The following is a 5019-nucleotide window of genomic DNA, read 5'->3' as shown; positions in this document are numbered from 1 at the left end:
GATAGGATACGATAGGGGATACGATAGGATATGATAGAGGATAGGATAGGATAGAGGATAGGATAGGATAGAGGATATCATAGGGGATTGGATAGGATAGATGATAGGAGACGATAGAGGATAGGATAGGATAGAGGATAGGATAGGATAGAGGATAGGATATGATAGAGGATAGGATAGGATAGAGGTTAGGATAGAGGATTGGATAGGATAGAGGATTGGATAGGATAGAGGATAGGATAAGATAGAGGATAGGATAGGATAGAGGATAGGATAGGATAGAGGATAGGATAGGATAGAGGATAGGATAGGATAGAGGATAGGATTGGATAGAGGATAGGATAGGATAGATGATAGGATAGGATAGAGGATAGGATAAGATAGAGGATAGGATAGGATAGATGATATTATAGGAAAGAGGAAAGGATATGATAGAGGATACGATATTGTAGAGGATAGGATAGGATAGAGGATACAATAGGATAGAGGATAGGATATGATAGAGGATAGGATAGGATAGAGGATGGGATAGAGGATTGGATAGGATAGAGGATAGGATAGCATAGAGGATAGGATAGAGGATTGGATAGGATAGAGGATAGGATAGGATAGAAGATAGGATAGAGGATTGGATAGGATAGAGGATAGGATAGGATAGAGGATAGAATAGGATAGAGGATAGGATAGGATAGAGGATAGGATACGATAGGGGATACGATAGGATATGATAGAGGATAGGATAGGATAGAGGATAGGATAGGATAGAGGATATCATAGGGGATTGGATAGGATAGATGATAGGAGACGATAGAGGATAGGATAGGATAGAGGATAGGATAGGATAGAGGATAGGATATGATAGAGGATAGGATAGGATAGAGGATAGGATACGATAGAGGATACGATAGGATAGGATAGAGGGTAGGATAGGATAGAGGATAGGATAGGATAGAGGATACGATAGGATAGAGGATACGATAGGATAGGATAGAGAATAGGATAGGATAGAGGATAGGACAGGACAGAGGATAGGATAGGATAGAGGATAGGATAGGATAGAGGATACGATAGGAATGAGGATAGGATAGAGAATAGGATAGGATAGAGGATAGGGGATTGGATCGGATACAGGATAGGAGACGATAGAGGATAGGATAGTATAGAGGATAGGATAGGATAGAGGATTGGATAGGATAGAGGATTGGATACGATAGAGGGTACGATAGGATAGGATAGAGGATAGGATAGGATAGAGGATAGGATAGGATAGAGGATAGGATAGGATAGAGGATAGGATAGGATAGAGGATAGGATATGATAGAGGATAGGATAATATAGAGGATAGGATAGGATAGAGGATAGGATAGGATAGATGATAGGATAGGATAGAGGATAGGATAAGATAGAGGATAGGATAGGATAGATGATATTATAGGAAAGAGGAAAGGATATGATAGAGGATACGATATTGTAGAGGATAGGATAGGATAGAGGATACAATAGGATAGAGGATAGGATATGATAGAGGATAGGATAGGATAGAGGATAGGATAGAGGATTGGATAGGATAGAGGATAGAATAGGGTAGAGGATACGATAGGATAGAGGATAGGATCGGATAGAGGATATGATAGGGGATTGGATAGGATAGAGGATAGGATAGGATAGAGGATAGGATAGGATAGAGGATAGGAAAGGATAGAGGATAGGATAGGATAGAGGATAGGATAGGATAGAGGATATAATAAGATAGAGGATAGGATAGGATAGAGGATAGGAAAGGATAGAGGATTGGATAGGATAGAGGATTGGATACGATAGAGGGTACGATAGGATAGGATAGAGGATAGGATAGGATAGGATAGAGGATAGGATAGGATAGAGGATAGGATAGGATAGAGGATAGGATAGGATAGAGGATAGGATATGATAGAGGATAGGATAGGATAGAGGATAGGATAGGATAGAGGATAGGATAGGATAGATGATAGGATAGGATAGAGGATAGGATAAGATAGAGGATAGGATAGGATAGATGATATTATAGGAAAGAGGAAAGGATATGATAGAGGATACGATATTGTAGAGGATAGGATAGGATAGAGGATAGGATATGATAGAGGATAGGATAGGATAGAGGATAGGATAGAGGATTGGATAGGATAGAGGATAGAATAGGATAGAGGATACGATAGGATAGAGGATAGGATCGGATAGAGGATATGATAGGGGATTGGATAGGATAGAGGATAGGATAGGATAGAGGATAGGATAGGATAGAGGATAGGAAAGGATAGAGGATAGGATAGGATAGAGGATAGGATAGGATAGAGGATATAATAAGATAGAGGATAGGATAGGATAGAGGATAGGATAGGATAGAGGATAGGATGGGATAGAGGATAGGATAGGATAGAGGATAGGATAGGATAGAGGATAGGATTGGATAGAGGATATCATAGGGGATTGGATAGGATAGATGATAGGAGACGATAGAGGATAGGATAGGATAGATGATATTATAGGAAAGAGGAAAGGATATGATAGAGGATACGATATTGTAGAGGATAGGATAGGATAGATGATAGGATAGGATAGAGAATAGGATAGGATAGAGGATAGGATAGGATAGATGATAGGATAGGATAGAGGATAGGATAGGATAGAGGATAGAATAGGATAGAGGATAGGATAGTATAGAGGATAGGATATAATAGAGGATAGGATAGGATAGAGGATAGGAAACGGTAGGGGATACGATAGGATATGATAGAGGATAGGATAGGATAGAGGATAGGATAGGATAGAGGATAAGATAGGATAGAGGATAGGATATGATAGAGGATAGGATAGGATAGAGGATAGGATAGGATAGAGGATAGGATAGGATAGATGATAGGATAGGATAGAGGATAGGATAAGATAGAGGATAGGATAGGATAGATGATATTATAGGAAAGAGGAAAGGATATGATAGAGGATACGATATTGTAGAGGATAGGATAGGATAGAGGATACAATAGGATAGAGGATAGGATATGATAGAGGATAGGATAGGATAGAGGATAGGATAGAGGATTCGATAGGATAGAGGATAGGATACAATAGAGGATAGAATAGGATAGAGGATAGGATAGTATAGAGGATAGGATATAATAGAGGATAGGATAGGATAGAGGATAGGATACGATAGGGGATACGATAGGATATGATAGAGGATAGGATAGGATAGAGGATAGGATAGGATAGAGGATAGGATAGGATAGAGGATAGGATAGGATAGAGGATAGGATAGGATAGAGGATAGGATAGGATAGAGGATAGGATAGGATAGAGGATAGGATAGGATAGAGGATATCATAGGGGATTGGATAGGATAGATGATAGGAGACGATAGAGGATAGGATAGGATAGAGGATAGGATAGGATAGAGGATAGGATATGATAGAGGATAGGATAGGAGAAAGGATAGGATACGATAGAGGATACGATAGGATAGGATAGAGGGTAGGATAGGATAGAGGATAGGATAGGATAGAGGATACGATAGGATAGAGGATACGATAGGATAGGATAGAGAATATTATAGGATAGAGGATAGGACAGGACAGAGGATAGGATAGGATAGAGGATACAATAGGAATGAGGATAGGATATGATAGAGGATAGGATAGGATAGAGGATAGGATAGAGGATTGGATAGGATAGAGGATAGGATAAGATAGAGGATAGGATAGGATAGAGGATAGGATAGGATAGAGGATAGGATATGATAGGGGATAGGATAGGATAGAGGATAGGATAGGATAGAGGATAGGATAGGATAGATGATAGGATAGGATAGAGGATAGGATAAGATAGAGGATAGGATAGGATAGATGATATTATAGGAAAGAGGAAAGGATATGATAGAGGATACGATATTGTAGAGGATAGGATAGGATAGAGGATACAATAGGATAGAGGATAGGATATGATAGAGGATAGGATAGGATAGAGGATAGGATAGAGGATTGGATAGGATAGAGGATAGGATAGGATAGAGGATAGGATAGAGGATTGGATAGGATAGAGGATAGGATAGGATAGAGGATAGAATAGGATAGAGGATAGGATAGGATAGAGGATAGGATACGATATGGGATACGATAGGATATGATTGAGGTTAGGATAGGATAGAGGATAGGATAGGATAGAGGATAGGATAGGATAGAGGATATCATAGGGGATTGGATAGGATAGATGATAGGAGACGATAGAGGATAGGATAGGATAGAGGATAGGATCGGATAGAGGATAGGATATGATAGAGGATAGGATAGGATAGAGGATAGGATACGATAGAATATACGATAGGATACGATAGAATATACGATAGGATAGGATAGAGGGTAGGATAGGATAGAGGATAGGATAGGATAGAGGATACGATAGGATAGAGGATACGATAGGATAGGATAGAGAATAGGTTAGGATAGATGATAGGACAGGACAGAGGATAGGATAGGATAGAGGATAGGATAGGATAGAGGATACGATAGGAATGAGGATAGGATAGAGAATAGGATAGGATAGAGGATAGGGGATTGGATCGGATACAGGATAGGAGACGATAGAGGATAGGATAGTATAGAGGATAGGATAGGATAGAGGATTGGATAGGATAGAGGATTGGATACGATAGAGGGTACGATAGGATAGGATAGAGGATAGGATAGGATAGAGGATAGGATAGGATAGAGGATAGGATAGGATAGAGGATAGGATAGGATAGAGGATAGGATATGATAGAGGATAGGATAGGATAGAGGATAGGATAGGATAGAGGATAGGATAGGATAGATGATAGGATAGGATAGAGGATAGGATAAGATAGAGGATAGGATAGGATAGATGATATTATAGGAAAGAGGAAAGGATATGATAGAGGATACGATATTGTAGAGGATAGGATAGGATAGAGGATACAATAGGATAGAGGATAGGATATGATCGAGGATAGGATAGGATAGAGGATAG

Source organism: Halictus rubicundus, unplaced genomic scaffold (genome assembly GCF_050948215.1).
Source record: "Halictus rubicundus isolate RS-2024b unplaced genomic scaffold, iyHalRubi1_principal scaffold0129, whole genome shotgun sequence".
Taxonomy (NCBI): Eukaryota; Metazoa; Arthropoda; class Insecta; order Hymenoptera; family Halictidae; genus Halictus; species Halictus rubicundus.
The sequence above is the reverse complement of the archived record's forward strand: the minus strand, read 5'-3'. Positions refer to the sequence as shown.